Below are 26,118 nucleotides of genomic sequence, written 5' to 3'. Positions count from 1 at the left end.
CCTCGTTGCGTATCCAGTTTGTTAATCTATGTCTTTTTATTGGGGAGTTGAGGCCATTGATATTGAGAGATATTAAGGAATAGTGATTATTGTTTCCCTTTATATTCATATTTGGATGTGAGGTTATGTTTGTGTGCTTTCATTCTCTTTGTTTTGTTGCCAAGACGATTAGTTTCTTGCTTCTTCTAGGGTATAGCTTGCCTCCTTATGTTGGGCTTTACCATTTATTATCCTTTGTAGTGCTGGATTTGTAGAAAGATATTGTGTAAATTTGGTTTTGTCATGGAATATCTTGGTTTCTCCATCAATGTTAATTGAGAGTTTTGCTGGATACAGTAACCTGGGCTGGCATTTGTGTTCTCTTAGGGTCTGTATGACATCAGTCCAGGATCTTCTGGCCTTCATAGTTTCTGGCGAGAAGTCTGGTGTGATTCTGATAGGTCTCCCTTTATATGTTACTTGACCTTTTTCCCTTACTGCTTTTAATATTCTTTCTTTATTTTGTGCGTTTGGTGTTTTGACAGTTATGTGACGGGAGGTGTTTCTTTTCTGGTCCAATCTATTTGGAGTTCTGTAGGCTTCTTGTATGTCTATGGGTATCACTTTTTTTAGGTTAGGGAAGTTTTCTTCTATGATTTTGTTGAAGATATTTACGGGTCCTTTGAGCTGGGAGTCTTCACTCTCTTCTATACCTATTATCCTTAGGTTTGATCTTCTCATTGAGTCCTGGATTTCGTGTATGTTTTGGACCAGTAGCTTTTTCCGCTTTACATTATCTTTGACAGTTGAGTCAATGATTTCTATGGAATCTTCTGCACCTGAGATTCTCTCTTCCATCTCTTGTATTCTGTTGGTGAAGCTTGTATCTACAGCTCCTTGTCTCTTTTTTTGGTTTTCTATATCCAGGGTTGTTTCCATGTGTTCTTTCTTGATTGCTTCTATTTCCATTTTTAATTCCTTCAACTGTTTGATTGTGTTTTCCTGGAATTCTTTCAGGGATTTTTGTGATTCCTCTCTGTAGGCTTCTACTTGTTTATTAATGTTTTCCTGTGTTTCCCTAAGTGTGTTCATGTCTTTCTTGAATTCCTCCAGCATCATGATCAAATATGATTTTGAAACTAGATCTTGCTTTTCTGGTGTGTTTGGAAATTCCATGTTTGCTTTGGTGGGGGAATTGGGCTCCGATGATGGCATGTAGTCTTGGTTTCTGTTGCTTGGGTTCCTGCGCTTGCCTCTCGCCATCAGATTATCTCTAGTGTTACTTTGTTCTGCTATTTCTGACAGTGGCTAGACTGTCCTATAAGCCTGTGTGTCAGGAGTGCTGTAGACCTGTTTTCCTCTCTTTCAGTCAGTTATGGGGACAGAGTGTTCTGCTTTCGGGCGTGTAGTTTTTCCTCTCTACAGGTCTTCAGCTGTTCCTGTGGGCCTGTGTTTTGAGTTCACCAGGCAGCTTTCTTGCAGCAGAAAATTTGGTCTTACCTGTGGTCCTGAGGCTCAAGTTCGCTCGTGGGGTGGTGCCCAGGGGCTCTCTGCAGCGGCAGCAACCAGGAAGACCTGTGCCGCCCCTTCCGGGAGCTTCAGTGCACCAGGGTTCCAGATGGTCTTTGGCTTTTTCCTCTGGCGTCCGAGATGTGTGTGCAGGGAGCAGTCTCTTCTGGTTTCCCAGGCTTGTCTGCCTCTCTGAAGGTTTAGCTCTCTCTCCCACAGGATTTGGGTGCAGAGAACTGTTTATCCGGTCTGTTTCTTTCAGGTTCCTGCGGTGTCTCAGGCAGGTGTCCTGCCGCTCCTGGGCCCTCCCCCACGGGAGCCCAGAGGCCCTATACACTTTCCTCTTGGGCCAGGGATGTGGGCAGGGGTGAGCAGTGTTGGTGGTCTCCTCCGCTCTGCAGCCTCAGGAGTGCCCACCTGACCAGGCGGTTGGGTCTCTCTCTCACCGGGTCTGGGAGCAGAGAGCTGCTGCGGGCCGGGATCCGCGGGTGTGGGACTTCCGGTAAACACAGAACGTGCCCTGTCCTAGAGAAATTCTGCTTCCGTGTGTCCCAAGCTCACCAGGCAGCTTTCTTGCAGCAGAAAATTTGGTCTTACCTGTGGTCCCGAGGCTCAGGTTCGCTTGTGGGGTGCTGCCCAGGGGCTCTCTGCAGCGGCAGCAACCAGGAAGACCTGTGCCGCCCATTCCGGGAGCTTCAGTGCACCAGGGTTCCAGATGGTCTTTGGCTTTTTCCTCTGGCGTCCGTGATGTGTGTGCAGGGAGCAGTCTCTTCTGGTTTCCCAGGCTTGTCTGCCTCTCTGAAGGTTCAGCTCTCCCTCCCACGGGATTTGGGTGCAGAGAACTGTTTATCCGGTCTGTTTCCTTCAGGTTCTGGTGGTGTCTCAGGCACAGGGGTCCTGCCGCTCCTGGGCCCTCCCCCACGGGAGCCCAGAGGCCTTATACAGTTTCCTCTTGGGCCAGGGATGTGGGCAGGGGTGAGCAGTGTTGGTGGTCTCTTCCGCTCTACAGCCTCAGGAGTGCCCACCTGACCAGGCGGTTGGGTCTCTCTCTCACCGGGTCTGGGAGCAGAGAGCTGCTGCGGGCCGGGATCCCTATTTCCATTTTTTATTCCTTCAACTGTTTGATTGTGTTTTCCTGGAATTCTTTCAGGGATTTTTGTGACTCCTCTCTATGGGCTTCTACTTATTTATTTATGATTTCCTGGAATTCTTTCAGGGATTTTTGTGACTCCTCTCTATGGGCTTCTACTTGTTTAATTATGTTTTCCTGGAATTCTTTCAGGCATTTTTGCGATTCCTCTCTGTAGGCTTCTACTTTTTCTCTAAGGGAGTTCTTCACGTCTTTCTTGAAGTCCTCCATCATCATGATCAAATATGATTTTGAAACTAGATCTTGCTTTTCTGGTGTGTTTGGATATTCCATGTTTGTTTTGGTGGGAGAATTGGGCTCCGATGATGCCATGTAGTCTTGGTTTCTGTTGCTTGGGTTCCTGCGCTTGCCTCTCGCCATCAGATTATCTCTAGTGTTACTTTGTTCTGCTATTTCTGACAGTGGCTAGACTGTCCTATAAGCCTGTGTGTCAGGAGTGCTGTAGACCTGTTTTCCTCTCTTTCAGTCAGTTATGGGGTCAGAGTGTTCTGCTTTCGGGCGTGTAGTTTTTCCTCTCTACAGGTCTTCAGCTGTTCCTGTGGGCCTGTGTTTTGAGTTCACCAGGCAGGTCACTTGCAGCAGAAAAGTTGGTCTTACTTGTGGTCCTGAGGCTCAAGTTCGCTCGCGGGGTGCTGCCCTCGGGCTCTCTGTGGCGGCAGCCACCAGGAAGATCTGCGCCACCCTTTCCGGGAGCTTCAGTGCATCAGGGTTCCAGATGGCCTTTGGTGTTTTCCTCTGGCGTCCGAGATGTATGTTCAGAGAGCAGTCTCTCCTGGTTTCCCAGGCTTGTCTGCCTCTCTGAAGGTTTAGCTCTCCCTCCCACGGGATTTGGGTGCAGAGAACTGTTTATCTGGTCTGTTTCTTTCAGGTTCTGGCGTTGTCTCAGGCAGGGGTCCTGCCGCTCCTGGGCCCTCCCCCACGGGAACCCAGAGGCCTTATACAGTTTCCTCTTGTGCCAGGGATGTGGGCAGGGGTGGGCAGTGTTGGTGGTCTCTTCCGCTCTGCAGCCTCAGGAGTGCCCACCAGACCAGATGGTGAGGTCTCTTTCCCACGGGGTCTGGGAGCAGAGAGCTGCTGCGGGCCGGGATCCGTGGGTGTGGGACTTCCGGTAAACACAGGACGTGCCCGGTCCTAGAGGAATTCTGCCTCTGTGTGTCCCGAGCTCACCAGGCAGCTTTCTTGCAGCAGAAAAGTTGGTCTTACCTGTGGTCCAGAGGCTCAAGTTCGCTCGCGGGGTGCTGCCCACGGGCTCTCTGCAGCGGCCCAGCAGAAGATTCTTTAAAGAAAGGTCTGATTCTAGAATTAGAACAATATAAATAAAGAAATGAAAGACTGTTTACAGATATCAGAAAGTAGGTGTTCAAGAAGAAAAGTGGAGGTGGGGTGGAGGAATGTTCAAATAATTCTAGAAGTCTGACACTTGGAAACATAGCTGCCTTGTACATAGTCTTTGTGATAGTTTCTACCTGTGACTGTGTGGCCATTGTGGAACCAGGAAGCTCTGTGTCTTCAAAGACAGAGCCTCTAGCAACTATGCCTGCATCATATTAATCCTTCTTCAAGGACAGCCTGAAGCAGAGACATAATCTGTATCTCTAATTTAGCCTGTGGACCACAACCTCAGGTCTATACTTGGAGGCTCAGTACAGAAGGGGAAAGCATGGATGGCCTAAGAGGAAGAAACTGGGGCTAGAGAGATGGCTCACTGGTTAAGAGCACTGACTACTCTTCCAGACGTCCTGAGTTCAAATCCCAGCAACCACATGGTGGCGCACAACCATCTGTAATGTGATCTGATGCCCTCTTCCATGCGTCTGAAGACAGGGACAGTACTTATAATAAACGAACAAACAAACAAACAAACAAATCTTTACAAAAAGGAGAAAGAAACTTATTTAAAAGTATAGAAAGATGTTAATATATGCTTCTTGTTAAAAATGCAATTTGCTATGAATCTGATTTGTACTCATTGTAACTCAATGAAATCATAAAGCAGATATTATTCTTGAATCCATAACAAAAGTGAATATCAAAGAGAGATATGCATGTAATTCTTAAGGCTGGAGAGGGATAGAAGTTGCGTTGACCAAAAAGTCTAAAAGCAGGCGTGAATAGGTTTGCCTTCATGATAATGTCATGTGTGTGTGTACCTGCATACATGTAAGTGAATTCTATTTTTTTATAAAACTGATACATAAAAAAGGAGTTATATTTCTGTTTTGCTTTTAAAAGAGTGGTATAAAATAAAACCTCTGAGATTATTCAGAAAAAATAATCCAAAATTTGTAGAAGCACATAACATTGAGAAACTGGAGACGAAAAAGAGGGAAGAAACTAGTATGACTTGCTGCCCGTGGGCAGATGCAGTTTTCTTTACAGCATGCTCTTGAGAATGGTTTTTAACATTACTTAGTATGACGTTTATTCATTTTGCTTTTACAATTTGAAGTGAATGTTTAACGAGCTAACCTGAAACATCATAGGTGATTTTTATGAGTATAGAAAACGATTTGAATGAAAGATTAATTGAGAGCAATAGAATTGCTATGAGTTCAAGGGCAGCCTGGGCTACAAAGTAAGACCATATCTTTATTTTTACTTGGATTTTTAACATTTGGATACATTAACTAGTATCCAAAGACTCTGTAAATAATTTGGTTAAAGATCTAAATTATTTGAAAACTAAGGTTTAAGTGGAAGAGCACAATAGTGTGCAGAAATGTGTCTTATTAAACTCTTCCCTCAGCATTCACCGGAAACACTCTGGTGTGAGCTTGGTCTTTGAATTCCACCTCTTTGGGGGGAAAGAAGTAGTTCTTATCCTAGACATTTGACTTGGGTCTTGGGTAGAGAGAAAGTGAGGCACATAGACATGGTTTCCTAAAGTGGGGTGTTAAATGATTGACTGTGGCATGACATTTGCTGAAAAAGTCCTGAGGAAATTTGAAGGGAAGTTTTGGAAACACAAACTCAATCATTTTATTAATATGTTGACAATATGATTTATATGTCAATCCGTAGCACATTGGAAAGGGAGACAGGATGTTGTAGTTGTGCCAGGAAAATTAAAAGTGAAAATCAGGATTTATTCTTAGGATTGATCTTCGGAAGTTGGCATGTCACCACTCTTTTGAGTAGATATGTCAACGATGACACATTTCTCTATATACACTGAAAATCTGTAGAATATGGCATGCCTTATTTGTGCCAGTTCTACGCTCAATGCTATAGATGTCTGTGTCATTGAGTGTACTTAAGTTGTCCCTTTGCCTTCCTGAGGTTATTTGGAAGAAAGAGACAATTGTAAAGGAAGTGCTCTTTCATCCATTTTAACTTAAAATGTAAAGTTCAAGCTCATATGTTTTATGTGATTTACAAGTAGTGAAGGTTACATAGCTAGGCTTTATGATTCAAGCCCTGGATTCCATTCCATAAACTTGCCCCAACAAAACATAGTTTTTAATTGACTGACAAGTAAGATCTTTCATCTCTTCATGGCTTCTGTGGCTCCTTGATTCTCAAACACATGTGGCTTCACAAGAAGATCCTACTCTGTCTTCTACACCAAGCTAACATATCCCTTCATGCCCATGGCCAGAAATAAAGAATTTTATCTTATATTTTTGTACTTGGGGCTTAGTAATCCTAACCTATTTGTCCTTCACATGTGTCTAATAGCTACAGAAATCTCTGTGAACATCTTCCAAACCTCATTTTCCTCTTTTCAGTGAAATCTGTCACAAGTTGTCAAGTAGTCATAAAACAATAAATTTTAAACAAGAGATTAAACTAGGCTGTGACGTTGGTGTCTGTTATCATCTCAGACCTGAAATGGAAGAGGATTATGGGATCTGTAGTCTGCTCTAATTCCAAGTAACTTTAAAGAGGTTAGCTCCCTGTGGAGCTTTGCCAGTATTTATCTTTCTTGACCCTCAGTTGTGGTCATCTGTAAATGAAGACTATAGACTATCTTGTTCTAGAGAATGTGGGGGTGGTAAGCACCTGAATGTCTCATATGACTGGATCATAGATAGCACAGCGAGTTCATCTCTTCAAAACAAACCTTCTGAAACATTGACAGAAAGTTTCTAAATAGGACATACCCTGACTAACGTAATCTGTCCAATAACCTCAGGCAAGGTCAAGTCAGACCTGAAAGTTTGGAGAGATTCTTTTTTATTACATCATATCATAATAATTGCTTGTCATGATTTGTCTTCACCATGATCCACTAGGCAGATCAAACATTGTGAATTAGAAATATAGCATTAATACCCGTGTTTGCTCCAGTGAGCACAGCAACACATTTGGACGCACAGCCATCAGCTCTTGGTCACTGTTTGGATTTTATAGCCATTTCTTACCTTTTTGTTAACGTCGTAGGATTTGTCTGGATCCCTATATTTCAACCCCTTCTTTCCTGTTTGCTCGATTGTCTCCTTCAAGGTCATTATTTACATGTCTTCATTAGGAATTGTCACTGGACAAGAGAATACCAGAAACGTATTCAAGCTTTGGAACACTTGCTATGTGAGGTCCATCAGGAAGCTCTGAGTGCCCCACCACAGTCAACCAGCCCACCAGTGATTGCAACCTGGCTGTGATGGAACTAATTAACAACCAGCTCGGCTCCCGGGGAGCTGGACTTCACAGGGCACCTCAGCACCATGAAGAGAATTGATTTCTGCCTGTGCTAAGAACACAGAGCTGTTCCCCTTTAAGCAAATTAACTTTAACCACTTGAAAATGAATGGCTATCATTTTAAAATAGAAGAGACCCTACTTCATCCTAGGCACACATCTTCAAAGCATTTTGAGCCAGGAGAATTTAAGAAGGTTTAACTCTTCTTTAATATATATATGTATGTATTAAATATATATGTAATATTATATATATATATATACACACTCATAATTTGATCACACTGAAGTAAAAAATTCCTTTAAATAGATGATAAGTAAGTGGATAAGAAGATCATCTCAATATTAGATCAGAAATCACAGAAGAGAGGTAACAGAGTTCACTTTGACAACTTGGGCAGGCTAATAATGTTTTTTTCTGCAAATAGAAAACAAATTAGAATAATTTAATACAGAAAAGCCAGTATTCTTGTTGAGCTGTTAAAGACTTGTGAAACCATTTTTTTTTAAATTTTGGCTAGTTTTTTTCCATGTGCAAACAAGTATGGCACTCATTCTGAGCTTAGATGCTCACCTTCACATTCTAGCTTGGAAATACGTGTCCTATTTTTCTCAAATACCATGCAGTCAAAGCAAGTTGCATGTCTCCATTTTAGGTCAGGGATTGCTTTTCAGTGGCTCTCATAAAAGTGTTTAAAAATGATCATCAACTGATTAAAATTTGGGGGCATAGAACAAGGCAGGTACACACCTAAGCATGTGTATTTGCTCCTAACTGAAGTTCCTACACAGAGAATGTTGTGTTTATTTAAAGATAAAGAGAGAAAGAATGTGTTTTGGTGGATGTATGGTAAGGGATGGGGGAAGGAGGTGCCTCAGCAGGTCCTGGCTGGGATATACCTTCCCACTGTGGGACCAGTCACATGACAGTATAGTATAAAATAGACTTCAATCAGGGCATGGGGAGGGGAGTTACGAGGGCAGTAGAGACAAAGAAAGGCAGAGGAGGGGAGGAGGGTGAGGAGAAGGGGAATAGAGGGGGAGTAGAGGAATAGAGGAGTGGAGGAATAGAGGAGTAGAGGCTGGCCATGAGCATGTGGAGAAAGAAGACAGAAGGGAATTGGGAGAGAGGGGGGAAGAGGCTAGAGGACAGAGTGGGAGCAGAAAAGCAAGAGCAAGAGAGAGAAGAGGGGGCAAGCAGTCCCTTTTATAGTGAGTCAGGCACACCTGGTAACTGTGGGGCAGAGTTTAGACAAAATGCTAACAGGGAAAAATATGATTTTGAGTTGCAGAATATCTAATGTTGTGTTTGTGCTTCCCTTAGACATCCTTACTGCTGTAAATCAGTAAGTGACTTAATGAGGGTGAAAACAGGGGTTATGATGAGTATGAAAATAAGATTTATCACTTTTTCTATCACTAATTTTTAAAAAATGTACTAATGTCATATTTCCTTTTGGGAATAAGAACAGAGCTTTATTTCTCTTCTAAAACCATACTTTATATATTGTGGAAAATAAGCTCATATTAAAATTATTGAATGTGGACTATATTTACTGATTTGATTAGATTACAGGTAAACATAAGCTCAGACACTACTCTAATCCTCAAGTACAATACAACAATTGTCAGTTCCTTCTGTATGTGTTTTTTATTGTGGTGGCAAAATATAGGAGACGACCAAATTTCAAGAATGAAAGTGTTTTGAGAGGGACATTTGACTGTACAGTAGAGGTAGGAAGTAAGGTGCTCAGAGTTGAGGAAATGATAAGACCATGGATAAGGAAATTTCCCTTTGAGGTAGACATCCCTAGATCAGTGGAACAGAATTGAAGACTCAGAAATGAACCCACACACTTATGGTCACTTGATCTTTCACAAAGTAGCTAAAACCATCCAATGGAAGAAAGATAGCAATTTCAACAAATGGTGCTGGCTCAAATAGAGGTCAGCATGTAGAAGAATGCAAATTGATCCATGCTTACCACCCTGCAAAAAGCTTAAGTCCAAGTGGATCAAGGACCTCCACATCAAACCAGATATACTCAAACTAATAGAAGAAGAAGTGGGGAAGAATCTCGAACACATAGGCACTGGAGAAAATTTCCTGAACAAAACACCAATGGCTTATGCTCTAAGATCAAGAATCAATAAATGGGATCTCATAAAACTGCAAAGCTTCTGTAAGGTAAAAGACACTGTCATTAGGACAAAATGGCAACCAACAGATTGGGAAAAGATCTTTACTAATCCTACAACAGATAGAGGGCTTATATCCAAAATATACAAAGAACAGGAAGTTAGACTCCAGAGAGCCAAATAACCCTATTAAAAATATGGGGTACAGAGCTAAACAAAACATTCTCAGCTGAGGATTATCTAATGGCCCAAAAGCACGTAAAGAAATGTTCAACATCCTTAGTCATCAGGGAAATGCAAATCAAAACAACCCTGAGATTCCACCTCACACCAGTGAGAATGGCTACGATCAAAAACTCAGGTGACAGCAGATGCTGGCGAGGATGTGGAGAAAGAGGAACACTCCTCCATTGTTGGTGGGATTGCAAACTGGTACAACCACTCTGAAAATCAGTCTGGAGGTTCCTCAGAAAATTAAACAGTCCACTACCTGAGGACCCAGGTATACCTCTCTTGGGCATATACCCACAGATGCTCCAACAGAAAGCAAAGACACATGCTCCACTATGTTAATAGCAGCCTTATTTATAATAGTCAGAAGCTGGAAAGAACCCAGATGCCCTTCAGCAGAAAAATCTACACAGTGGAGTACTATTCAGCTATCAAAAACAATGACTTCATGAAATTCATAGTTTATTCAAATGGAGTAAACTAGAAAATATCATCCTGAGTGAGGTAACTCAATCACAGAAAAACACACTTGGTATTCATTGATAAGTGGATATTAGTCAAAAAGCTTGAATTACCCAAGATGCAATCCACAGTCCACAGGAAGCTCAAGAAGAACGACCAAAATGTGGATGCTCCCACTTCTTAAAAGGGGAAAAATATCTATAGGAGGGGATTTGGAAGCGAAGTTGAGAGCAGCGACTCAAGGAATGACCATTCAGAGCCTGACCCACCTGTCGCCCATATATATATATATATACATACATACACAGCCACCAAAACTAGATGAGATTGATGAAGCTAAAAATTGCATGCTGAAATGGACTGGATATAGATGTCTCCTGAGAAACATATCCAGAGCATGTCCAATACAGAGGTCAATGCTGGCAACAAACCTCCAAACTGAGAACAGGACCCCTTTTGGGGAAATTAGAGGAAGGATTGAAAGAGTTGAAGGAGCTTGCAACCCAATAAAAACAACAATGCCAACCAACCAGAGCTTCCAGGGACTAAACCACTACCAAAATACATGGACTGACCCAGTGCTCTGACTGCCTATGTAGCAGAGAATAGCCTTGTTGGGGCACCAGTGGAAGGGGAATCCCTTGGTCCTGCCAAGGTTGGACCCCTAGTGCAGGGGAATATGGGGGTGGGGGCAGTAAGGGGGAATGTATGGGGGGAATACCCATATTGGGGGGGAGGGAATGGGTGCTTATGGACAGGAAACCGGGAAGGGGAATAACATTTGAAATGTAAGTAAAGAAATATATCTAATAAAAATTTTTTAAAAAGAGAGCTATGGAATTAGGGCAGAGATCTCAGCCAAGTTATCTCATTGTAGAATGAGAGACTACAATTTTGATATTCAAAGAAAATTCCAGTTTCCTAGTCTGGTTGGGCATCTCTATCAAAATACCAAAAGATAGAGATCTCAAGGCAAAAGAGGTTTGGTTTTCATTCATAAAAAGTAGATGTGCAAGGCAAATCCAACGTCTAGTAAAAACTTGCTTTGAGGCTTTCAATGGTTTCTTCTGTTCTCCACAAGAGTGAATCTATTACCCCTCTCTTAGAAGGTACCAATTCCATATAAGAGAATTCTATTTTCATGAACTAATCACATACCAAGAGTCTCTGTTATAGGATGTTTGTTATTGTACATAGAAAAACTAATTATTAGCCAAATATTCATGCTTTGTTAGATATTATGTTTGTCAGATGCAGTTAGGAGTGTCCTGAAGAGATACAGTTTGTAAAAGCCTCCATCATAAGAATGCTAACGAGTGGAAAGTTTCTGCTTGTTTTAAGGCAAGTTGATTAGGAGAGGTCTTGTGGTCTTTGCTTTGTGGCCTGTGGCAAAGTTAGCTGGACTGGGCTTGACAAACTTCACTTTGAGCTACTCACTGTGAAGGTGAAATGGTTTGGCCCCTACTTACTTGGTTTAAACTCCCCCATCATGATAGCAATGTGGTTCATCCCAGGTTGCCAAGGGTCTAGGAGAGGGATCTTTGAGATTCTCTCTAATTCTCTCTCCCTCCCTCCCTCCCTCCCTCCCTCCCTCCCTCCCTCCCTCCCTCCCTCTCTCTCTCCTTTCTCCCTCTCTCCCTCTGCTTAGAAAAGCATTACAAGAAAGGAGCTCTGGGAATCAGTTGACAGGACACAGGCAAACCAGAGCTAAGAAGCCCTCTTGGGTTTGGCAGAGCTCAAGAGAAAGGTAGGTTACATGGGTAGAATGACACATAGAGAAAGAAATTTCTAAAGAGCTATAAGTGTAATTGTAGGATGAGGCTTGTAGATATTTTGTATATAATTAAGAGAATACAGTTACCTCGTTGAGCTAGCAGATTTTTACCTCCCATGTCTTCATTGGTAAAAATGTTAGTTAAATTTAAATGGATAAATATTATAGGTCTTAGCTCCCAATCTTATTACTGTGGAGGTTAGGATTTCAAAATGTGAATTGGATAGATGTGAACATTCAGATCACAGCCGCTTCAGTGATGTTTAGTAGAGGAAACCCACCAGTCTCTAACATCCAGATTTTCAACATCCAGATAACAATAAAATGGACACTTTGCACTTGAATTCTGATGGAAATAATTGCTTATAACCAAGTATAATTCACGAGCCTGTTTGTGAACATGTGTATGCTGTTTTATTTTTGTACTTACTAAGCTCCATGTCATGGCATACACCAAATAGATTACATACAACCACCCATGCCATTTGATGCCCTTGACTGACATGTACAGAAATTACTTACAGATACCCAAGCATATATTTTAGTCTTTCTCCTACAATGAAAACAATTTAAATATCAGTAAAAATCATTTGGTTAAAAAACAAAAAATTACTATGTTTCCTCCATTAAAATACATCCCAAATAAGGTAAATAGTCCCAATCCTATATATATAACATGAAAGAAGGTGAGTAAACACAACTATGGGCCCCAAGTTTGATGACTATGTTTAAGCATTCCCGTTAACACCTAGGCATCATATAGGCATCTACTGTGAATACAGGGTCTCAGATGTACTTAGGGTTTGAGAAGGTTTTGGGGTGAGGAAAACAAAGTCTTTATTGGTCATGTAAGTGATAGTTTCAATTCTTCTGCAATTATAGCCACTCACTCCAGAATAAGAACTTGCTTCCACCTACGGAAAGATATTTACCATATGTATACACATACACTGCTTGCTTCTCTCTGCTCTGTGGTCTGTTCTGCAAACTGGGGCAAGTGCTGTTTTATCTCTGAGTTAATACACATAGCCTTAAAGCAGTGCCCGTGAAGTTATAAATTCTCTCTTGGAGCTATGTACCACCATCATCATTATTTCCAATAGCTGACTAATTATTCAAAAAATAATGAACAGAAAATGTAGTTATTAAATACTGTTTATAAGATTAGTGAATAAACAGGAATCCTATAATATCTCATTACTTTTTGTTAAAGAAAAAAATCAATTAGCACAATTGAATTACTTTGCCAGGACTGCCATAATAATGTACTACAGGTTTAAGCTATGGAAATGAATTATGTTGGAGTTTGGAATCTTGGGAACCAAGCTCTCTTCAGGGTTGGATCCACTGGGAGGATATCGCTGTGAATCTGTTCCAAGCTTCTCTTTAGCTCTTGATGGTTTCCTGGTATTCACAGTATTTCATGATTTCCTTAAAGCAACATCTGATCTTTGCCTTCATCTTTGATAGCCTCTATATTGTATCTTCTTCTTTTATAAAAACATTGTCTTCAAATTCATATTCCGAGGCACAATGTTTAAGGCTTTAACCATGTAAATTTTTAAAAGAAGACTTTCAAGACTTTTGTTTGTAGTTAAGTATATATTTGTGTGTGGGTGTTATCTATGTGAGTGTAGGTGCTCATGGAGTCCAGAAGAGGCTGGAGGTACAGGCACCTCTGAGCTGCCCCATTTGGGTCCTGAGAATGTAACTTGGGTCCTTTGTAAGAGCAACAAGTGTTCTTAACAACTGGTAATCTCTCCTTTCACATGCAAATTTATGAGGATACAGTTCTTCCCATAACAACAATGAGTCTGTGCAATTATGTTGCTTTGATAGGCTTACTGCCTACATTTTTTTTCTAGTATATCTGTTCCATATGAAATTAGTTCTTTATAGCATGCCTTCCAATGCTAAGCCTCAGTTGAGAGGTATTTGTTTCCTCTGTAATCTGGAATTTTATTATTCAAGTCAAAAAATTCTTGGTAAATAGTATTAAAATTGGTAGCAAAAATGAGACCAAGTTTAACCTCCATTATTCATGTCACCATTATTCCCAATATAAATAATACCATCTCTTTATAAATTATAAAATAATTACTCAATAATGATTCTAGTTGACAAAAAATAAACTGCACAGTTTTAAAATGTGTTAATGTCTTAAAGTAATTATTGGCTTATACTTATGTTGGCCAGTGCTCTTCTGAGATACAGATCAATAGGTGGTATTTACATAAACATATATACATAAAATATATGCAATTTTATTTTCAAGAATTGTATCAGTGAGTTTGGGGAAATGAAGGACATGAATCTGAAAGGCAAACTAGATGAATACACACAGAGACTGAGGTTGCATTCTCAAGTTGGATTGTAGTCTACAAACAAAATTCTCTTCTTCCTGGTGAATATCATTCAGTTTTCTTAATGCCTTCAGTGGCTGGCCTACCTAGATTATGACTGATAATATAAATTTGTAAGCCTATGATTTAAATATTAGTATATTGTAAAATATCTACTGATTAGCTTCTAGACTGGTATTTAATGAAACACTGAGTTTTATGGTGAACGACGTTGATATAATATTAGCTACCCCAAAACTGTATGGTTGAATTCCACTGAGAACCAAAGTGAATCCATATGGTGTGGCTCAAACACCAGGAAGAAAAGCTTTGGCTTTAAGTGTTAGACTGTTGGTCTATTGAAAATGATTGGGCTGGGCTGGGAAATTGCCTAGAAATTTCTAGTTTATTTGCAAAGGAATTTGTTAAGATAATGCCAAGAAACAGAAAGTGCAGGAACAGATTGTGCAGGAAAGATGCACACGTACTATTGTGATGTTCTGTTGAATCTCTTACACTATGAACCTTTCTGATTTCTGAAAAAGTTACCAAAGGGCATATAAAACATAAAGAAGCTTTATCTTCTAAATCGATTTAGTTTGACTGTTTCAGACAACTAAGGCAGCTAGCAGAGCTTTAATACAAGCTGATAACCTGAAAGCCACCATGATATCAACTATGGTACTTCAAAACTTGCCCTTGTCAGAAGCTCGATCAGTTGAAAGCTAAGAAAAGAGGGTTTACAAAAGCTCTGTAGTCAACTGAATACAATGCTATCACAATGTTGTACTAAAGTCACCAGTGTCCCTGAGAAGAAAGAATCTCTGTCAGAAGGGCTACAGGGCCTCTCCTCATGCCGGGTTTCTCCCTAGCCTTGGTATGTACCCAGTCTTATTGTAATTTGTTAAGCCATGTTTGCTTGCTATCCCTGGGAGGCCTGCTCTTTTCTGAAGGGAAGTGGAAGAGCAGAGTATCTGGGAGATTGATGGGGGGGGGGGTGGGACTGGGAGGAAAGGAGGGAAAGAAAACTGTGATTGAGATGTGATTCATGAGAGAAGAATCAATAAGCAAATAATTAAAAAGTAAATACCCTTCAATATTTTGAAAGTGTTGCCAAACCAAGTCAAATCTATATGTAATGTATATTAAATGCCAGGTTCTCTTAAGTTGCTAAGGGATGTACATTGTTAAACACATGTTAGGGTGCCTTACTTCTAATGAGAAAGTCACAAAACAGACAATAACCACATAGAACAGTAAATATTATGTCTTGACAATCTGAGCATCCGAGATCCCTCACCCTTTCTTCTGGATGATGTAATTGCAGATTTTACTCTTTCTCACGAGGGGATATTCATATGGTAAATTTTTAATTGGTGTCTTCTAATAATGATGATTGTACTTTCATTTTGTAGACTAAGAATTTATTTTACAGAACAAGTATCTCTATATAAGAATAATGATCAAAGGCATGGACCATCTAGTAACAAAAATTCTGTAACCCTGAAGTGGCACAACACAGATTTATGCTAATGCAGTCATATCTTTGTAACTTAATGCTCATCAATGTTCAGTGCCTTTCCCTTTATTACACTTTAACCTATTTTTTCTTCTGTGTGTGTGTGTGTGTGTGTGTGTGTGTGTGTTTAATCTATGGTATTTTTGTATTATATTTCACAACACACACAAATATGTGATGGAGTTTTTTGTTTTTGTTTTTTAATGTATTTAGGTGGAGAGCTTAAGCCATGTGTAATGCTGAACCTGGTAGAGAATTCCAAGCTGAAGGGCAAGAGTTAAAAGGTTGCAAACTGAATCTAAGAACACATCAAAACAATCATTCATCATGATCAAGTAGGCTTCATTCCAGGGATGGAGGGACGGTTCAATATATGGAAATCCATCACAATAATCCACAATATAAACAAACTGAAAGAAAAAACCAATATGATCATCTCATTAGATGCTGAGAAAGCATTTGACAACAAAAGGAGATCAAAAGGATACAAATTGGAAAGGAAGAAATCAAAAGATCACTATTTGCAGATGATATGATAGTATACTTAACTGACTTCAAAAGTTCCACCAGATAACTACTAATCCTGATAAACAACTTCAGGAAAGTGGGTGGATATAAAATTAATTCAAACAAAACAGTAGCTTTTCTCTACTCAAAGGATAAACAGGCTGAGAAAGAAATTAGGGAAATGACACCCTTCACAATAGTCACAAATAATATAAAATACCTCAGTGTGATTCTAACCAAGCAAGTAAATTATCTGTATGACAAGAACTTCACGTCTTTGAAGAAAGAAATTGAAGATGATCTTAGAAGATGGAAAGATCTTCCATGCTCATGGACTGGCAGGATTAATTCAGTAAAAATGTCCATTTTGTTAAAAGCAATCTACAGATTCAATGCAATCCTCATCAAAATTTCAATCCAATTCTTCATACAGTTAGAAAGAGCAATTTGCAAATTCATTTGGAGTAAAGAAAAACTCAGGATAGTGAAAACTATCTTCAACAATAAAAGAACTTCTGGGGGAACCACCATCCCTGACCTCAAGCTGTATTACAGAGCAATCGTGATAAAAAGAGTATGGTATTGATCCCTGCTCTCAAACCCCATGGGAGAGAGAGCTCACCACCCAGACAGGTGGGCACTCCTGAGACTGCAGAGCGGGAGAGACCACCAATACTGCCCACCCCTACACACATCCATGGCCCAAGAGGAAACTGTATAGGGCCTATGGGAACCAGAAGATAGGGGCACTCAAATGGCAGGTCCCCTGCGCTCCAGATACCACTGGGACATGAAGGGACCTGATCAACAGTTCTCTGCACCCAAATCCCGTGGGAGGGAGAGCTAAACCTTCCGAGAGGCAGACACACCTGGGAAGCCAGAAGAGACTACACTCTGCCCACATTTCTGACTTGAGAGGAAAACATCTAACGCCATCTGGGACACCAGTGCACGGGGGCTCCCAGAAAAGGCAGCGCATGCCCTCCTGGTTGCCGCCCTCACGGAAATTTCAAAAGCAACACCCCACAAGCAAACTTGAGCTGCGGGACCACAGGTAAGACCAAACTTTTCTGCTCCAAGTGACCTGCCTGGTAAACTCAGGATACAGTCCCACAGGAACAGCTGAAGACCAGTGGACAGGGAAAACTATACACCCAAAAGCAGAACACTCTGTTCCCATAACTGGCTGAAAGAAAACAGGAAAACAGGTCTACAGCACTCCTGACACACAGGCAGATAGGACAGTCAAGCCACTGTCAGAAATAGCAGAAAAAAGTAACACCAGAGATAATCTGATGGTGAGAGGCAAGCACAGGAACCCAAGCAACAGAAACCAAGAATACATGGCATCATCGGAGCACAATTCTCCCACCAAAGCAAACACTGAATATCCAAACACACCAGAAAAGCAAGATCTAGATTTAAAATCATATTTGATCATGATGCTGGAGGACTTCAAGAAAGACATGAAGAACTCCCTTAGAGAAATGCAGGAAAACATAAATAAACAAGTAGAAGCCTTCAGAGAGGAAGCACAAAAATCACTGAAAGAATTCCAGGAAAACAAAATCAAACAGTTGAAGGAATTAAAAATGGAAATAGAAGCAATCAAGAAAGAACACAGGGAAACAACCCTGGATATAGAAAACCAAAGGAAGAGACAAGGAGCCATAGATACAAGCATCACCAACAGCATACAAAAGATAAAAGAGAAAATGTCAGGAGCAGAAGATTCCATAAAAATCATGGAGAAAACTGTCAAAGATAATGTAAAACAGAAAAAGCTACTGCTCCAAAACATACAGGAAATCCAGGACTCAATGAGAAGATCAAACCTAAGAATAATAGGTATAGAGGAGAGTGAAGACTCCCAGCTCAAAGGACCAGTAATATCTTCAACAAAATCATAGAAGAAAACTTCAGTAACCTAAAGAAAGAGATGCCCATAAACATACAAGAAGCCTACAGAACTCCAAATAGATTGTGCCAGAAAAGAAACTCCTCCATCACATAATAGTCAAAATACCAAATGCAAAAATAAAGAAAGAATATTAAAGGCAGTAAGGGAAAAAGATCGAGTAACATATAAAGGCAGACCTATCAGAATCACACCAGACTTTTTGCCAGAGACTATGAAAGCCAGAAGATCCTGGACAGATGTCATACAGACCCTAAGAGAACACAAATGCCAGCCCAGATTACTGTACCCTGCAAAACTCTCAATTAACATAGATGGAGAAACCAAGATATTCCATGATAAAATCAAATTTACACAATATCTTTCTATAAATCCAACACTGCAGAGGATATTAAATGGTAAAGCCCAACATAAGGAGGGAAGCTACACCCTAGAAAAAGCAAGAAACTAATCGTCTTGGCAACAAAACAAAGAGAAGAAAAGCGCACAAACATAATCTCACATCCAAATACAAATATAACAGGAAACGTCAACCACTATTCCTTAATATCTCTCAACATCAATGGCCTCAACTCCCCAATAAAAAGACATAGATTAACAAACTGGATGTACAATGAGGACCCTGCACTCTGCTACCTACAGGAAACACACATAAGAGACAAAGACAAACACTACCTCAGAGTGAAAGGCTGGAAAACAGCTTTCCAAGAAAATGGTCTGAAGAAGCAAGCTGGAGTAACCATTCTAATATCAAATAAAATCGATTTTCAACTAAAAGTCAGCAAAAAATATAAGGAAGGACGCTTCATATTCATCAAAGGAAAAGTCCACCAAGATGAACTCTCAATCCTAAATAACTATGCTCCAAATACAAGGGCACCTACATACATAAAAGAACTTTACTAAACCTCAAAGCATACATTGCACCTGACACAATAATAGTAAGAGATTACCCACTCTCATCAATGGACCAATCATGGGAACAGAAATTAAACAGGGACATAGACAGACTAAGAGAAGTCATGAACCAAATGGACTTAACAGATATTTATAGAACATTCTATCCTAAAACAAAAGGATGTACCTTTTTCTCACCACCTCATGGTACTTTCTCCAAAATTGATGATATATTCGGTCATAAAACAGGCCTTGACAGATACAGAAAGATAGAAATAATCCCATGACCAGACCACACGAGCTAAAGCTGGTCTTCAATAACAATAATGGAAGAATGCCCACATATACGTGGAAGTTGAACAATGCTCTACTCAATGATAACCTGGTCAAGGAAGAAATAAAGAAAGAAATTAAAAACTGTTTAGAATTTAATGAAAATGAAGGTACAACATACCCAAACTTATGGGACACAATGAAAGCTGTGCTAAGGGGAAAACTCATAGCTCTGAGTGCCTGCAGATAAAACAGGAGAGAGCATATATCAGCAGCTTAAATCCACACCTAAAAGCTGTAGAACAAAAAGAAGCAAATACACCCAGGAGGAGTAGAAGGCAGGAAATAATCAAACTCAGAGCTGAAATCAACCAAGTAGAAACCAAAAGGAGTATACAAAGAATCAACAGAACCAAAAGTTGGTTCTTTGAGGAAATCAACTAGATAGATAACCCCTTAGCCAGACTGACAGGAGGACACAGAGAGTGTGTCCAAATTTACAAAATTAGAAATGAAAAGTGAGACATAACTACAGAATCAGAGGAAATTCCAAAAAATCATGAGATCCTACTACAAAAGCCTATATTCAATAAAACTTGAAAATCTGCAGGAAATGGGCAATTTCCTAGACAGATACCAGGTACCGAAGTTAAATCAGGAAGAGATAAACCATTTAAACAACCCCATAACTCCTAATGAAATAGAAGCTATCATTAAAGGTCTCCCAACCAAAAAGAGCCCAGGTCCAGATGGGTTCAGTGCAGAATTCTATCCGACCTTCATAGAAGACCTCACACCAATACTATCCAAACTATTCCACAAAATTGAAATAGATGGAGCGCTACCAAATTCCTTCTATGAAGCCACAATTACTCTTATACCTAAACCACAGAAAGAACCAACAAAGAAAGAGAACTTCAGATCAATTTCCCTTATTAATATCGACGCAAAAATACTCAATAAAATTCTGGCAAACAGAATCCAAGAGCACATAGAAACAATCATCCATCATGATCAAGTAGGCTTCATCCCAGGCATGCAGGGATAGTTTAATATATGGAAAACCATCAACGTGATCCATTATATAAACAAACTGAAAGATAAAAACCACAGGATCATTTCATTAGATGCTGAGAAAGCATTTGACAAAATTCAACACCCCTTCATGATAAAAGTCTTGGAAAGAACAAGAATTCAAGGCCCATACCTAAACATAGTAAAAGTCATATACAGCAAACCAGTCGCTAATATTACACTAAATGGAGAGAAACTTGAAACAATCCCACTAAAATCAGGGACTAGATAAGGCTGCCCACTGTCTCCCTATATACCCAATATAGTTCTTGAAGTTCTAGCCAGAGCAATCAGACACCAAAAGGAGATCAAATGGATACAGATTGGAAAAGAAGAAGTCAAAAATCACTATTTGCAGATGGTATGATAGTATATTTAAGCGATCCCAAAAGTTCCACCAGAGAACTACTAAACCTGATAAACACCTTCAGCAAAGTGGCTAGGTATAAAATTAACTCAAATAAATCAGTAGCCTTCCTCTACACAAAAGAGAAAGAAGCCGAGAAAGAAATTAGGGAAACGACACCCTTCATAATAGACCCAAATAATATAAAATACCTCGGTGTGACTTTAACAAAGCAAGTAAAAGATCTGTACAATAAGAACTTCAAGACACTGAAGAAAGAAATTGAAGAAGACCTCAGAAGATGGAAAGATCTCCTATGCTCATGGATTGGCAGGATTAACATGGGAAAAATAGCTATTTTACCAAAAGTGATGTACAGATTCAATGCATTCCCCATTAAAATACCAATCGATTCTTCAAAGAGTTAGACAGAACAATTTGCAAATTCATCTGGAATAACAAAAAACCCAGGATCGCTAAAACTATCCTCAACAATAAAAGGACTTCAGGGCGAATCACCATCCCTGAACCCAAGCAGTATTACAGAGCAATAATGATAAAAACTGCATGGTATTGGTACAGAGACAGACAGACCGACAAGTGGAATAAAATTGAAGACCCAGAAATGAACCCACACACCTATGGTCACTTGATTTTTGACAAATGAGCCAAAAGTATCCAATGGAAAAAAAGATAGCCTTTTCAGCAAATGGTGCTGGTTCAACTCTAGGGCAGCATGTAGAAGAATGCAGATCGATCCATACTTATCACCCTGTACAAAGTTTAAGTCCAAGTTGATCAAGGATCTCTACATCAAACTGGATCCATTCAAACTAATAGAAGAAAAATTGGGGAAGAATATTGAACACATGGGCACTGGAGAAAAATTCTTGAAGAAAATAGCAATAGCTTATGCTCTAAGATCAAGAATCGGCAAATGGGATCTCATAAAACTACAAAGCTTCTGTAAGGCTAAGGATACTGTTGTTACGATAAAACAGCTACCAACAGATTGGGAAAAGATCTTTACCAATCCTACAACTGATAGATGGCTTATATCCAAAATATACAAAGAACTCAAGAATTACACTGCAGGGAGATAAATAACCCTATTAAATATGGGGTTCAGAGCTAAACAAAGAATTCACAGCTGAGGAATGCCTTATGGCTGAGAAACACCAAAGAAATGTTCAACATCTTTACTCATAAGGGAAATGCAAATCAAAACAACCCTGAGATTTCACCTCACACCAGTGAGAATGGCTAAGAGCAAAAACTAAGGTGACAGCAGATGCTGGCCAGGATGCGGAGAAAGAGGAACACTCCTCCATTGTTGGTGGGATTGCAGACTGGTACAACCATTCTGGAAATCAGTCTGTAGGTTACTCAGATAATATGACATTGAACTACCCGAGGACCCAGCTATACCTCTCTTGGACATATACCCAAATGATGCCCCAACACATAAGAAAGACACGTGCTCCACTATGTTCATAGCAGCCTTATTTATAATAGCCAGAAGGTGAAACGAACCCAGATTCCCTTTAACAGAGGAATGGATACAGAAAATGTGGCATGTCTACACACTGAAATATTACTCAGCTATCAAAAGCAATGACTTTATGAAATTCATAGGCAAATGGATGGGACTGGAAAATATCATCCTGAGTGAGGTAACCTAATCTCAGAAAAATAAACATGGTATGCACTCATCAATAAGTGCATATTAGCCCAAATCCTTGAATTACCTTAGATGCACAGAACACATGTAACTCAAGAAGGATAACCAAAATGTGAATGCTTCACTCCTTCTTTAAAAGGGGAAGAAGAATACCCTTAGGAGGGAATAGGGAGGCAAAGTTTAGAACAGAGGCAGAAGGAACACCCATTCAGAGCTTGCCCCACATGTGGCCCATACATATACAGCCACCAAACTAGATAACATGGATGAAGCAAAGAAGTGCAGGCTGACAGGAACTGGATGTATAGCTCTCCTGAGAATCAGAATTCAGCAAATACATAGGCAAATACCATCATTAAACCAGTAAACTGAGAATGGGACCACCATTGAAGGAATCTTAGAAAGGACTGAAAGACCTTGAATGGACTTGAGACCCCATACGAACAACAATGCCAACCAACCAGAGCTTCCAGTGACTAAGCCACTACCCAAAAACTATACATGAACTGACCCTGGGCTCCAATCTCATAGGTTGCAATGAATAGCCTAATAAGAGCACCAGTGGAAGGGGAAGCCCTTGGTCCTGCCAAGACTGAATCCCCAGTGAACGTGATTATTCGGGGGAGGTTGGTAATGGGGGAGGATGGGGAGGGGAACACCCATAGAGAAGGGAAGGGGGCGGGTTAGGAAGATGCTGGCCAGGATACGGGGAAAGGGAATAACAATCGAAATGTAAATAAGAAATACCCACGTTAATGAAGATGAAAAAAAGCGTATGGTATTGGAACAGAGACAGCCTGATAGATCAATGAAATAGGATTGAAGGCCCAGAAATGAACCCAGACACTTATGGTCACTTGAACATTGACAAAGGAGCTAAAAATATCCAGTGGGAAAAAGATACCATTTTCAATAAATGGTGCTGGTTCAACTAGAGGTCATCATGTAGAAGAATGCAAATCCACCCATTTCTATTTCACTGTTTAAAACTCAAGTCCAAGTGGATCAAGGACCTCCACTTCAAACCAGTTCACTCAAACTAATGGAAGAAAAAGTGGGGGATAGCCTCAAACACATGGGCACTGGGGATATATTCCTGAACAGAACACCAATGGCTTATGCTCTAAAATCAAGAATCAAAAAATGGGACCTCATAAAATTGCTAAACTTCTCTAAGGCAAAGGACACAGTCATCAGGACAAAATACAACCAACAGATTGGGAGAAGATCTTTACCAATTCTATACCCAATAGAGGGCTAATATCAAATATATACAAAGAACTCAAGAAGTTAGACTCCATAGAATCTAATAACCCTATTAAAAGTGGGGTAGAGAGCTAAACAAGAATTCTCAGCTGAGGAATATTGAATGGCTGAGAAGCACCTAAAGAAATGTTCAACATCCTTAGTCATCAGGGAAATGTAAATCAAAACAACCCTGAGATTCCACCTCACACCAGTCAGAATGGTTAAGATAAAAAAAAACCATTAGGGAGCAACAGATACTGTCGAGGATGTGGAGAAAGAGGCATGCTCCTTCATTGTTGGTGGGATTGCAAACTGGTACAACTACTCTGGAAATTAGTCTGGAGGTTCCTCAGAAAATTGGGCATAGTACTACCCATGGACGCATCTGTCCCACTCCTGGGCATATACCCAAATGATGCTCCAACATATAACCAGTACACACAGTCCATTATGTTCTTAGCAGCCTTTTTTTTTTATAATAGCCAGAATCTGGAAAGAGCCCAGATGTCTTTCAACAGAGAACAGAAAATGTTGTACATCTACACAATGGAGTACTACTCAGTTATTATAAACAATGACTTCATGAAATTCATATGCAAATGGATGGAACTAGAAAATATCATCCTGATTGAGGTAACCAAGTCACAAAAAAACACACATGGTATGCACTCACTGATAAGTGGATATTAACCCAAAAGCTCAGATTACTCAAAATACAATCCACAGATGTGAAGCTCAAGAAGAGGGACCACCGAAGTGTGGATGCTTCAGTCCTTCTTAGAAGGGAGAATAAAAATATTCATAGGAGGAGATACAGAGAAAAAGTTTGGAGCAGAGACTGAAGGATTGACCATCCAGAGTCTGCCACAGCTGCGGGTCTAGCCCATACACATACAGCCACCAAACCCAGACAATATTGCTGAAGCCAAGAAGTGCATGCTGACCGGAACCTGATAGAGTTGTCTCCTGAGAGGCTGTGCCAGAGCATGACAAATACAGAGACGAATGCTTGCAGCTAACCCTTCAAGTGAGAATGGAGTCCCCATTGGAGGAGTTAGAGAAAGGATTGGAGGAGCTTAAGTGATTTGCAACTCCATAAGAACAACAATACCAACCAACCAGAGCTCCCAGGGACTAAACCAGCACCCAGGAGTACACATGGACAGACCCATGGCTCCAGCTGCATATGTAGCAGAGGGTGGCCTTGTTGGGCACCAATGGGAGGAGAAGCTATTGGTTCTTCCAAGGCTAGACCCCCAGTGCAGGCGAAAGTCAGGGCGAATGTCAGGAAGGTGTGGGTTGTTTGATGGGGAAGGGGGATAAGATTTGAAATGTAAATAAATATATATCCAATTAAAAATTTTCTATAAACATAAAAAAAAGGTTGAAAGAATCTTGGTGCTTGGTGATCTACTCTGTGTGCACAGAGGAAAGAACCACAGAATGACAAGAGTGAAAATGAGCTGCTAAGTTAGTGGAACAGGTAGAGAGAGTTTTTAGACTTCCTGTTTCATCCTTGGACAGTAAGAAGTTTTGCAATGACTTTAAGGGAGGGGGAGACGCAATCAGGTTAGTAATGTAGAGTTCTTAATGGCTCTAGACCTCAGGGTAAGTAAGGAGGGTGGATAGAGAAACTAGTTAGGAAGCTGTTTTCCAAAAATAGACTGGCGATAACCAAAGGGGTCTTTATGGAGACAGCACAAGTAGAGACAGAGTATAGCAGGAGAGGGAACTGTTGGGAGCTTGGAAAGAGGCACTAGTGCAATTCTGTGTCCAAAGGGGTTAATCATTCTTTTCTTTGTTAGAGATGCTAAGGAGCCAAGCCACATAGAACATCATGTGAAAAGAGTAAACAGAGTTGACAATCAATGATGATACCAAATATTTTGCATGACAAAAATATCAAAGCTTTGAGAACTTTTGGTCACACTACCAGAAAGTAAGGGAGAAAAAGAAACTTTTGATCACATTGTAAACATTTGTAAGGTGCACACACACACACACACACACACACCCTGATGGATAAATTTGGTTGGAAGAGGTTCATAAATCCTAAACAAAAAGAACCTCTTCTTTGATCTGTTTTCTTCCTTTTCTGTGCTAGTGATCCACTGAATCCCCTTGTGGCCCGTGGCCTCTGCTGAGAGGCAGGCTCAGTGCATCAATATCTGAAAATTTTACTTCTTGAAAACTTGTAGAGTCCTTGACACTAGTTTACAGGGGATCCATGTCTACACCCATCTTTACAAAGGCATTAGCATGCAAACATAAATGCTCAGAGTGACAAAAGAAACATATTCAACCCTTGGGAATTTAAGCTGCCAAAAATATTTTAATCATGCCAAGTAATTGGAATTCCCATGAGATCTCCCTTCATAATATATTGAAATTTGGATCACTTTTTAAATGTTACACAGAACATACTCAG

The sequence above is a fragment of the Rattus norvegicus genome, chromosome 2, assembly GCF_036323735.1.
Source record: "Rattus norvegicus strain BN/NHsdMcwi chromosome 2, GRCr8, whole genome shotgun sequence".
In the NCBI taxonomy this organism is placed as follows: Eukaryota; Metazoa; Chordata; class Mammalia; order Rodentia; family Muridae; genus Rattus; species Rattus norvegicus.
Note: the sequence above shows the minus strand (reverse complement) of the source record.